Here is a 12,919-nt window from a genome sequence, read left to right as displayed (position 1 = left end):
GCAGTCAATGGACACTGACAAACGTAACAAATAATCGGGTGGCCCAGATGACAAATGAGAACTTGGAAAAGCAAGCGACAGCGAGAGAGAGAGCCAACACCGTCAACGGGACACCCAAGCCCCCCCTCCTCGCCCCCAGGCTCCTTCTCCTAGACGACTTCTAGTTGCAGAGGCTGGTCGGCCAGCCGCCCACGTTGCCTGCCTCCCTTGCAGCTAGGTGACCAGTCCTGGGCCTGAAGACCCCAATGAGAGTCCATTGGGGGGGGATTTTAGAAACTCTTATAATCTGATAAAAAAGAAACTGCTGTCAGTGCACCATCTTTTCCCTTGTCCCTTTCTTCCCCACCTCCCTTCACCTCTCCAAGAATGCAGGAAGTGACCCTCTTGTGGTCATGAAAAGGAAGCTCAAAGGAATCACAGAAGCTTCCAGAAAATCCTTGTGGCATATTGGAGCAATGCCAGCGGCCGGTTACTCTGACTTCTCAGTCACCAATAAGAACGAGAGGAAGCCAGCCTTCCCGCCTCCCTTCAGGCCAGCTTTGGGGGGGGGGTGCAGACCCTGAGCAGACCCCCTGCTACTCAGAGACGTTGGTTCTCACTGGTATTCTTCACCAGTAGCCAGCAGATGGGCAGAAAGGCACCCAAGGACCAGCATTATTATCCTGGGGTGGGGGTGGGGCACGTAATCTATCCGCTTTCTGTTCCTGTCACTCCAGGGCCTCCATGTGGTACCCTGCCCTCCTATTCCCCTTCTCCTTCCTCTTCCCATCCTCTTCCCCTTCCCTTCCCCAGGACAGCCAAGATCATTGGAAGAAGAGCTAGAAATCTTCCTGGGCAAGATCTCCCCCGCCCCAGCCCACCCTTCTCTGGCTCCATGGAGAAGACTGATTTCATTGATGAGGGGTTGAGGGGGTGGGGATGGAAAGTCGGTCTGGGCTGCAGTAAACTCCCCAAAGAGATTCCTCCCTCCACCTCTGGCGACCACAGCCCAATTGCTTCTGCCAGGGATCCCATTTCCCTAAACGTTCCCACAGCCCAACCACGCGCGTTTCTCCTGGGGAATTCCAGGGTTCCACCGCCACTGTGCCCAGCGTCACGCAGTGTGGAGCAATGGAAGACCAGCGGGCCGATGGCGCTGGCGTGCGCTGAGCATCCACGACCCGCCATCCTCCGCGTGGAAAAGAATTCCAAGCGGGCAAGCAGCGTGCCCCCGGCCTATGGTGGGCACGGCCGCTCAACCCCATGCGTTTCCTGGGCCAGACCTCGGCCCCGGACCTCACCCAGGAAGACGACTTCCTCCCCGCGCTCCCGCGGTGGAGATTCACCGGGTGGAGATTTTTGTCTTTCCCCTTGCCTCTGCTCTGGGAGAAGCTGGTGGGGGCTGCTCGCATTGGCTAAGTCACTCGGGGCAAGAAGATGCGGGGGGAACGCCAGCAGGACCTCAGAGTGGTTTTGACAGAGAACAGGAGTCAAGGACCAGGTCTAGGTCATTAAAATCCTTGTGGCTTTAGAAGACCGGGGATATAAGGCCTCAAGATGGCCGTAGCATGGGTCGGGTCTGACGGACCGTTGCCGAGCCTGTAGATGAGGAGCTGGGAGTCTGGGAAACCCCTGTGGGAGGAGCAAGCCGGGGAGGGGGTTTCCAGGGGCACCCAGCCTCAGTCCCATCCTCATCCCCCCACTCCCCTGACCCTGCTCCCCTCTCCCGCCCCTCCCTGGTCCAGGGAGCCCTGGATCATCGACTGCACCACGGGAGACACAGATGTGGCATTTGTGCCACGTCGCTGCTGCCGGGCTGTGATTCACAGTCTTTCCCGGAACACGGTGTTTGAGTTGGGAATAGCCTTGAGGAAAATGCGTCAGGCGGTTCTATGTATCAGCAAAGGCAAGAATTCCAATCAGAAGAGACCAAATGCTTCACTCCAGGAGATGACTGCATACACCACAGCCAGCCATAAAAGGAAGACCCTACTGTGTGCCCAGTGACTGGTATCAAGTGGTAGAGCGCTCGCTTCGAGCTGAAGAGCTCAGGGACAGTGTCCGGGCCCAGAGTTCAAGACCCACCACCACCAACAACAACAACAACAAAAGTGAAAGCCCAAATATTCACCCAGCCTCTGAGGCTCAATAATTGCAGGAAAATCTGGCCATTCCCAGCCCCCTACACCTTCCCCCTGTCCCCTTGATATTCCCAGCGGTTTCCAGGAGAACCTCAGTTGTCCCCACATGTGCTCACCCCAGGGCCTTTGCACCTACGGCTCCATCAGCAGTTCAATTTGCTCACTCCCTCGCCTCCTTCCGTTCTAGGCCCAGATGTCTGCCTCCTCAGATGAACCTTCTCTAACGAGCTATTAAAACACAGACACGCCGTCCTTCTCGCTTTTCCGTTACAACATTGATTCCCGTCTCCCCCTTAGACAGAGTGTGCATTTGCTCAGCAGGCTCGTTTCCTGAGTGAGGGCATCAGATCCAAGAGAGCGGGGGGGGGGGGGGTGTTGGTCCAGGAGGGAGGGAGGGAGGGAGGGAGGGAGGGAGGGAGGGAAGGAGGGAGGGAGGGAAGGAGGGAGGGAGGGAGGGAAGGAGGGAGGGAGGGAGGCAGGGAGGGAGGCAGGGAGGCAGGGAGGGAGGGAGAAGAAAGGAGAGGGGAAGGAAGGAAAGAAGGAGGGAAGGAGGGAAAGAAGGAAGAAGGGAGGGAAAGAAGGAGGGAGGGAAAGAAGGAAGGAAGGAAGGAAGGAATCGAGGGAGGGGGAAGGAGGGGAGGAAAAGGGAAAGAGGGAGGAAGGGAGGGAGGAAAGAAGGGAGAGAGCAAGAAAGGAAGGAAGGGGAGGAGGAAGGGAAGGAGGAGGAAAGAGGGAGGAGGGGAGAGGAGGGAGGGCAGGAGGCAGGAATCCTACTCCTGGAGCCCCGCTTCTCCCTCCCTCCCAAGGCAGGCGGGTGGCGGCGAGGATGCCAGGCCCGTTGGTGGATGGAGCAAGGGCAGTCAGCCACAGCACAGTAAGCCCAGCGACACTGCCTTGAATCTCTCCGATCTCTCCGGGTCGTTATGCCAGAGCCGGCCACCAGGACCTTCGCTTTCCCCTCCTCTGGGCGGCCCCACTGGAGGGCCTGAGCGTGCAGAAGACCCCCTCCCCCCCCCCAGCAGCACGGGGGCGGGGTCCCCATGCCGGCCCCCCACCCGGGGGATGATACCACGGGGCACCCAAGGTCGGGGCACCTGTGTGTGATTAGCCACACACACACACACACACACATGCATGCACACACACATGCACACACGCCCCGCACACACACATGCCCCGCGCGCGCACACACACACGCACGCGCGCACACACACACACACATACCCCACTCACCCCCCCCCACTCCACCCACAGCAGCCCAGAACTCACAACACACAGCGCCAGAAAACAGCTTCCAGCCTCAGATCCTCAGGCTCAGATCCCCGGCCTCTCTGGGCAGGGCGGGGGAGGGGGGCTATATCCGTCCATCACCCACCTCCCCCCAACCCTCTCCTCCAGGGAGATCAGAACCCAGACTTTAACAAAACAGCTCCAGGTCTATCCCACGCCACGCCTGCCCAAAATGGAAGCAAGGACCCCACCGCAAAGGGGTTCCCATCACAGCCCCAAGCCCCCCCCAACACACACACAGGCCACGGGCCACGGCTCCACCAGCCAGAAGGTGGCTTTCCAGGCAGACCTGCCCAGCCACGGCCACCCCAGCAGACAGAGAGGAGGATGACCTTCCCGGTACCCTCTGACCTTTGAACTCCCCTACCTCACCAGGGACCCCACGGAACCCTCGGCCAGCCCCAACCCCACAGCCCCCAGTACCCCTGCCCCACACCCCTTAAAACTGCCCTCCCTCCCCGCCCTGCCCAGGACTTCTGCTACGGCTACGGCGGCGGTGGGCCTGGAGAGCTGGACCGGGAGCGGTTTCCATGGGAACCGTGGTCATGGTTTCAGCCTGTTCTAGAGCCCAGTGATTGTGCCCGAGCAGCCGCGTGGGGCTGGCGCCCGTCTCCGGTCTCATGTCCCTATTAAGCTGAGCCGCCATCCAAAGTGTGATGTCACCAGGACTGGGGGGGAGGGACGCTAAAGAGAGTCCCCCATCCCCCTCTCCCCTGGGACATCATGAGGGCCCCGGCCTGGAAATCACCCTGCCCATCTGTACCCCGGGCCAGAAGACCCGGCGGACAGGTTGGCGTTCCGCTGGGGTTGTGTGCTTTTGTTCTTGTCTGGTGTCGTTGGCTCTTCCCGCCAATCAAGGGGCTGGGAAGGAAGGAATGCTTAAGAGCTCGGCCTGCAGTCCACATGAGTCAGCTGTAAGACGCGCCGGGCCCTGGCTCCACGCGTGGGGAACTAGAGGGGGAAGGCCTGAGATCGTCCACGTGGTCCTCTGGCCCCTGGACCCCCGGCTCACACGCAACTGCGCTTGGCCAACCCCAACCCAAGGCCTGCGGTTCATGATCACAAACGCAACCGACGCCCCTGAGCCGGCGCTGGCTGCCACGAAAACTCAACCTGGACAGGCGTAAGGGAAGGAAGGGCAGCTCCCAGTTCCACGGGGTCCGAGGCCCTGGGACGCGGCGACTTTCTGAGAAGAAGCTGGCAAGCGTGCGACGGGGCAGGGGAATCGGAGTATTTCCAAGGGGAAGAGCCAGTTTGTACATCTTTCTTTTTAAATGAGATGATACAGCCACGCGGTTCTTCAAGGCCAGAACACACTCTGAAAACACACGTCACCGGGCAGCGGCCCAACGTGTGTGGAGCGTAGAGTTTGCCTACCTCAATTCACACCGCCGTGGCGTCCCCGGGAGACGAAATCTCGCAGGATCTCCACACATCGCAGGCCTCTGGTCACCGAGGGAAATGTCCCATCCGCCACCAGGCATTCACCTGCAAATGACAGGGTCCGGAGAGACCACGATCAGAGCGGATCTGTTGCTTTACGCACCACACCCCTCTCAGTTCTAAAAATGCCTTTTGTCCTGGCAACTTCCAGGTACAGATTCTCCATCCTGTCTCTCTCTGGAGGACAAACATGTTAGAAGAATTTCTATTTAAAAAAAACAGCATGCGCCGGGCGCCAGGGGCTCACGCCTGTCATCCTAGCTCCTCAGAAAGCCGAGATCTGAGGATCATAGTTCAAAGCCAGCCCAGGCAGGAAAGTCCGTGAGGCTCTTATTTCCAAGGAACCACCAGAAAACCAGAAGTGGTGCTGTGGCTCAAGTGGTAGAGCGCTCGCCTTGAGCTGAAGAGCTGAGGGACAGTGCCCAGGCCCAGAGTTCAAGCCCCATGACTGACAAAAAACAAGAAAAAAAACGAGCATGCAATCCCGTATTTTTTGGCTACCTTTTCTGAACTGTTTAGAATGCATGGAATACTCAATTAAGGAAAAAGACGGATATTTATACCTGTGCGGGGGGGGGGGGGGCACTTTTGAGCAGATGTCCACCCAGAAAGGATGTTTGTTATAACCAGCATTCATTGTATCTGAATTCTCCTCCCATGGTTTTATGTCTTGGATGAGCCAGAGAATCATCCCCTCCCTCCAAGGTTTTCTTCATAGCTTTGGCCTTCCTTGATACAGTATGCCCTCTGACCCTGGACCTCTATACCACAGCCACAGCAAGCAGGGCATAGAAGGTGCTAGAAATCTTTCTGGAAGCCATGCCTGCCCTCAGATAGCCAGACATAAGTAACACCACAGAAAGATGAACTTACCAACACCAACACACCCTACCAATCCCAGGCGAAATACCTTCCGGAATCAGGGTCTCTTTGTCATCATTTCAACCAGAGGTGTTTTTTGTTTTTTGTCAGCTGCGGGGCTTGAACTCAGGGCCAGAGCACTGTCCCTGAGCCTCTTTGTGCTCAAAGTCAGCACTTGAGCCACAGCACCACTTCCGGTTTTCAAGTGGATCATTGGAGATCAGCGTCTCACAGACTTTCTGCCCGGGCTGGCTTTAAACCACGATCCTCAGACCTCAGCCTCCTGAGTAGCTAGGATGACAGACGGTGAGCCACCGACGCCGGCCAGTTTCCTGTTTTAAGAGCCAAAGGCAGGCGTGGTTGTACGGGTCTGGGTACGAGTGCAACCGGCGTTTGGCAAAGCAGAAGCCCGGGCGCTGGGAGCAAAGGCCTCCAACCACCACAGGCTGACACTGAGACCCTGAAAAGCAGATGAATGAACCCCAAGGCCTACAGATGACTCATGATGCTGAGAGACAGGTGCATGGGCTCCGGGATCCCCACACAGGGCCGTCTTCACCCCGGCCTGGGACTATGCATTTCCTCCTCTTAGATTTCCCCCTCGTCGGCACAAGGGCGCAGCGGCACTTGTCCTAATGGCCTTTACTTTTGTCCAGGTTTGTTTTTTTTTAAGACAGGGCCCAGGCTGGTCTCGAACTCCTAGACGTAAGCAATGCTCCCCACACCAGCCTCCTAAGAGCTGGGTACAGCCGTGCTTGGTAATACCCTCTCCACAGAGAGAATACGTGAACAGGATGTAGTCTTCAAATCCTAAGGCTTCCCGCGTCCTGGGTGTTCTTAATCTTTCAGGTACTTGAACCTGTGGCTGCCAACTCTAACCTTGCAGAACCTTCCAGAAGTTGTTTGGGTTGCATGGGACGAGCACCCTGGCTAGCTGGCTGAGGCGGAGGGGAAGAAGGCACTTGTCTCTGACACACCGGCAGCCCCAGGGACAGGAAGGCCAGGCTGGCGTGCCAGTTTGACACGCTTACCAAAGCCTGTGACGCCCCTCCTTTACCCACTTCCTGCCTCAGTGTAGCTGCTCGACCTCAAGCTTTCACATCTGCATCCCAGTCATGTGGAATGGAGAGGGAAGAGGCGGCTGAAGGCTGGTCCTGGCTGCACATCCACCGCTTAAATTTCCAACAACCCAAAGAAGCCCGATCATCGGATGGGTCCATCTTCTGGGGCTCACGGAGCCTCTGCACTGATTTCCAGGGTAGCTCCACCATCTCCCTTCCCACCCACTGCGCACCAGCCCTTGGTCGGGCTCTCCGTGTGGCTCAGATCTGCATTTCCTTTATGGCTGAGGTGGTCAAGGATACTTTGATTTTAAAAAAAAATGCTGGGCACCAGTGGCTCACGTCTGTCACCCCAGCTACTCGGGAGGCTGAGATCTGAGGATCACGGTTCAAAGCCAGCTGGGCAAGTCCGTGAGACTCTTATCTCCAATAAACCACCAGAAAACTGAAAGTGGCGCTGTGGCTCAAGTGGTAGAGTGCTCGCCTTGAGCTGGAGAGCTGAGGGACAGCGCCCAGGCCCAGAGTTCAAGCCCCACCACAGACAAAAACAAAACCTTGTTATGATGAAGGGATTGCCCGGGGTTTCCCGTTCATCAGCCATGAGTACAGTTCTTTCTTTTTGACGATGTCTCCCCTTCCTTGCTTTCCCCCAGTCCCCCCATCTCCACTCATTCGTTAACATAATTTCCCACCGTGTCTACTGAGTGGTATGATTGCGTTTGTTCCCCTCCCTCTCTGCAGCCCCCCCTCGGGTCCCCCCACAAAAAAGCCCCCCCCCAAATAAAACCAGAAGCAAATACAAAGACCACCACCACCATCAGGGTTATTTAAAATGGAGCACGGCCACCCCTGACTGCAGGAGGCTGAGACTGGGCAGAAAACCCCGCACAGACCCAGGACCAGCCTGGAGCTTCCAGAACCTTCCACTGGCCTCCAGGGCTCCGGGGCCCTGTGGGGCCCGCTGGGGCCTCGGCCAAGGCCAGGCTGCCGGAGCAGGGGCCGAGGCCAGGCGGGGGGGCGGGGGGCGGGTGAGGCTGGGCGCTATCTCCAGAGATGGGGAAGATGGGAGGAAGTTCAAAGCGGGGGGCAAAGTGGGGAGAAGAAGAAGATGAAAAGCAGCCGGGCCATCCGTTACGTTGATTTATGCTTCTTTTTCTTTTTAATTTCAAAGGGAATTAGAGGAGATGAATGAAGGCTTCGTTTGACCCTGACCACGTCAGAAATATGAATCTATTCTCCATCCACCTCAAGCCCCCAGCGGCTTCTCCTGGGGGTGGAGGGGGGGTCTGGGGTGATGGAGTAATGAGAGTCGGGGATCCTCCCCACCTCACCCCCCCTCACCCCTGTCTCCCGCCCCTCCCTCTCCCTTTCATGTCTCTGCTTGACACGGAGGAAAAAATCATGAGGTGTTGAGTATCATTAACTTCCAAACACCCTGGGAAGTCGGTGGGGAGGAGCAAACGTGGCAGGGGCGTGGGGGGGTCCCCCAAACCCGGCCGTGGGCCCCAGGCCTCCCAACCTGTCCCCATCATCCCCTCCGACCTGCGGATGGAAAGCAAGAGCCTGGCAGACTGACGGTGCTGGGGAGAGAGGGCGGGTGGGGGGGGACACGCGGGATGGAGGAGCGTGTGATTTACTTGTGCCCGTGGCACGGTGCACACATGGTTCTAGACATTTAATAAACAGGTTGACACTCCCGGGCTCCCCTCATTAGGCGGACGCGGACGCCTGGCTGGCATAAATCAGGCGGGCAGGTTATCAAAGCCTGCGACTTCGCGGAGCGCGGGCCGGGCGCCCTCCTGTCTGCTCACATCCCGGGGAACAACCAGCAAGCTGCAAAGAATTAGGCCCAGCACGACGTCGATTTAATACACACGTGCCCCCCACCCCCGCCCCCAGGTCCCCGGGAGGACAGGGGCTGGGTCCACAGGTACTGCACACACGTGACGGTCCCTGGGCCCATCTGAGCGCACTTGCTTGCTTGCTTGAAGAGGGTGAAGTCAGGAAACAGACCCGCATGTCCATGGGGGCTAAGGGCTGTGGGGGTAATGTTAAAGGGATTCCAAGCCAGCATGTTTCCACGGAAACCTTCTCCCCGTTTCCCCGACTTCCCTCCACACCAAAATCGAAAACTATCCAATACTTTCTAATATACTTAAACAGGCTTCACCCCACCCCCGCCACCACCCAAATGTGGCTGAGACATTACACCCGAGAGAAATGAACCTGTAAGTCCACGAACGTCTTCCATGTAAATATCCCTAGAGAGATCCTGAAGGGGAAACGATGCAAATGCACGTCAAGCAGGAAAACGGTCCCGTTGGTATAGCCATTCGATGGAATACTACACAGCGGTGAAAAGGAATGACAGACTGCCAATTCACAGGGACCTGACATTGAAGGAAGAAAACCAGGCCTGGGAAGGTAATACTGTGTGGCTGCGGTTTCTGTGACATTCGGAGTAAAGCAAAATAGTCAAAGGCAGTAAAAGCTGGGGCAGAACATGTAGGGTAAAGGGATGGGAGCTGGGATCTTTTTGGGGTGATGTGAATGTTGCGGTGCTGGGTGACGGTCACAGACTTGAATATCTTCACGGGAACGGGTCCACGCTTCACGCCTGTGGCCCAGCTGCTCCAGAGCCGAGACCCAGAGGATCATTCATAGTTCAAAGCCAGCCCAGACAGAAAAGCCTTTGAGAATTCATCCCTGATCTACCAGCAAAAAATGCCGGACTGGAAGTATGGCTCAAGTCGGTGCGAGCACCAGCCATGAGTAAGAAAGCTGAACCAGGTCTTGAGTTCAAGCCTTGGTGCCATAGATTCTCTCTCTCTCTCTCTCTGACTCTGACACACACACACACACACACACACACACACACACACACACACACACACACACCCCAGACCTCTGCTTAACATGTGCAGATCTTGCTATATATTTAAATCAGACCCCCAACCAAGTACTATAAAAATCAACAAGTTGGTTCATTGGTTCAGGGCCGACCGCAGGTCCTTCGCACATCTTTCTCTCTCTGCTGGAACATCTCCTCATGCCCCAGTCAGGTGTAGCTGACCGACTGACGCTCCCTCGACAAGTGCAGCTACTCATTTGGCGTCGGCCGAGATTTTTGTGAAGTTGGCCAATGACCGCCCCCCCCCCCCCGACCATGCCCCGGCAAACCACCGTCCCAACACCTGCTTCCCGAAGGCTGACCATCTTAGACACGTCACAGAAGTGACATGGTCCCGTACTGGGTCTCTCGACGACTAGATAATATTTGCTTTTACTAGCATGAGTTAATTGTACAAAGGAGTGTTGTCGTGATCGTTAGAAACGCAGGGAGGAGGTACTTGGGTCGAATTCCAGATTCATCCATCTCACTTAGTTCCCCGTCCCCTCTTCTCCATGCTTCAAAGCTTTTAGCGGGACTTCAGTGTGCTATGGAGTTTATATTTTTCAAGAAAGAAAGAAAACAGAGAAAAAGGAGGAAGGAAGGAAGGAAGGAAGGAAGGAAGGAAGGAAGGAAGGAAGGAAGGAAGGAAGGAAGGAAGGAAGGGAAAGAGAGAGAAAAAGAGAAAAAGAGAGAGAGAAATAGGAAGGCAGGCAGGCAGGCAGGCAGGCAGGCAGGCAGGAAGGAAGGAAGGAAGGAAGGAAGGAAGGAAGGAAGGAAGGAAGGAAGGAAGGAAGGGAGGGAGGAAGAAAGAAAGAAAGAAAGGAAGGGAGGGAGGGAGGGAGGGAGGGAAAGAGAGAAAGAGAAAGAGAAAAAGAAAGAAAGAGAAAGAAAGAAGAAAGAAAAAAAGAGAAAAAGGAAGGAAGGAAGGAGGAAGGAAGGAAGGAAGGAAGGCAGGAAGGCAGGGAGGAAGGAAGGAAGGAAGGAAGGAAGGAAAGAAGGAAGGAAGGAAGGAAGGGAAAACCTTGGGTTAATGGGGGAAACAGAGGCCTGGCGGAGGATTTAAGGCCCATCCAGGTAATCAGGGATGCTTCCAAGATGGCTGACTTCATATCACCTGTGAATGCAGGTGGATGCGGGGGGGTGGGGCAGCATTCTGGGGATGGGGCAGATCCCCTCCCACCATCGTGACCAGGATGTTGTATATGCAATGCTTGCATTCAACTGCTTAGGAATGACACCAGACAGGCATGGCCGTGCATGTGTGCATGCGTGCGGCGTGGTGAGGGGCGGGTGGTTGGTTCTCTTGAATTTCCCACAAACTCATACTCGTACCTTCAAGAGAACATCCCGATGCCCGTGCCCTGACCTTCTCCTCTCTCGGTCTTCCCACCCCGGGCTCCCCGCTTTCCTCCTCTCGGAGCCCAATCCTTTGGTCCTCTTATGGAGGAGGGGGTGGGGGGAAGAAGGAAAGCAAAGCCAAGCTCCGGAGCGCACAGATCCGTCCGATCAATTAGCTGAATTACATTTTTATTTAGAATGGAAAAATGGACCATTCATCGCAGCATGTAGCTCTCCGTGCTCTGATGACATGGAGGTTAAATAGCAAATGCTTCGCAGCTTCGTTATTCTAAAGCTGGAGTTGTGCTCGGGCTTTCTCCTCTCCCTCTTTCTCTCTCTCTCTCTAATAGGATAAATGAAAGGAAGCGAGAAGGAAGAAAAGAGCCACATGTGGCCGTGGCTGCTCACCGAGCGCTTTGTCCTTGACCGGAGGGCGTCCCCGGCCGTTTCCCAGGAGGGATGGGAGGTGTGTGCGTGGGTTCGGCTTGCTTTGGTTTTGGCGTCTCACGAACCCCAGGATGACATTCGTCTCTCTACAGGCGGACGCATCCACCCCTCCATTTCCAGCAGGGGCAACTCACCCGGCCGGCGTGTGTCCAGTTCAAAACTTCCAGGACAGGAAGGGGGGGACGGGGACAGAGAGGGCGGGGGAGACTCGCTCAGGCATCCCCCGAGGACCCCGGGGCCTTGGGTGTCCGCTGGGTGCGTGCATGCGTGTGCGTGCATGCGTGTGCGTGCGTGCAAGGGCGGCCCTGGGGCTGAACCTCAGGGGGACTGGGAGGGAGGAGCACCCCCCCGCAGCTGAGTTCAGGAGATGAGCACCCTCCCTCCTTTCCTCCCACCCACCCGGCCGACCCGGCTCAGGTCAGGGCTCCCGAGGACTGGGCCCTGGGGAATTCAGTGACTGCTTCCGTCCAGGGGCACGTGTCATTGTGTTCCCTCCCACCCAAACTTCAATGTCCTCTTCCTCTTCCTCTCCCTCCTCCTCTTCCTCCTCTTCTCCCCCTTCCTCCTTTTCCTCCTCCTCCTCTTCCTCCTTTTCTCTCTCTTGCTCCTTTTCTCTCTCTTCCTCCTTTCCTCTCTCTTCCTCCTTTCCTCTCTCTTCCTCCTTTTCTCTCTCTTCCTTCTTTGCTTTTCCTTCCTTCTTTGCTCTTTCTTCCTTCTCTGCTCTTTCTTCCTTCTCTGCTCTTTCTTCCTCCTTTGCGTCCTCTTCCTTTGCTCTCTCTTCCTTCTCTGCTCTCTCTTCCTTCTTTGCTCTTTCTTCCTCCTTTGCTCTCTCTTCCTTCTCTGCTCTTTCTTCCTCCTTTGCTTCCTCTTCCTTCTCTGCTCTCTCTTCCTTCTCTGCTCTTTCTTCCTCCTTTACTTCCTCTTCCTTCTCTGCTCTCTCTTCCTTCTCTGCTCTTTCTTCCTCCTTTACTTCCTCTTCCTTCTCTGCTCTCTCTTCCTTCTTTGCTCTTTCTTCTTTCTTTGCTCTTTCTTCCTTCTTTGCTCTTTCTTCCTTCTCTGCTCTCTCTTCCTTCTCTGCTCTTTCTTCCTCCTTTGCTTCCTCTTCCTTTGCTCTCTCTTCCTTCTCTGCTCTCTCTTCCTTCTTTGCTCTCTCTTCCTTTGCTCTCTCTTCCTTCTCTGCTCTTTCTTCCTTCTCTGCTCTCTCTTCCTTCTCTGCTCTCTCTTCCTTCTCTGCTCTTTCTTCCTTCTCTGCTCTCTCTTCCTTCTCTGCTCTCTCTTCCTTCTCTGCTCTTCCTTCCTTCTTTGCTCTCTCTTCCTCTTTTTCTCACTATTCCTTCTTTGCTCTCTCTTCCTTCTTTTCTCCCTCCCCTTCCTCTTCCTCTTTTTCTTCTTCCTCTTTCTCCTCCTTCTTCCTCTGTTTCTTCATTCCCTCTAAAGTTTTCTTCCTCTTCCTCCTCTTCTTCTTC

Source organism: Dipodomys merriami, unplaced genomic scaffold (genome assembly GCF_024711535.1).
Source record: "Dipodomys merriami isolate MVZ:Mamm:240054 unplaced genomic scaffold, mDipMer1.0.p SCAF_142, whole genome shotgun sequence".
NCBI lineage: Eukaryota > Metazoa > Chordata > Mammalia > Rodentia > Heteromyidae > Dipodomys > Dipodomys merriami.
The sequence above is the reverse complement of the archived record's forward strand: the minus strand, read 5'-3'. Positions refer to the sequence as shown.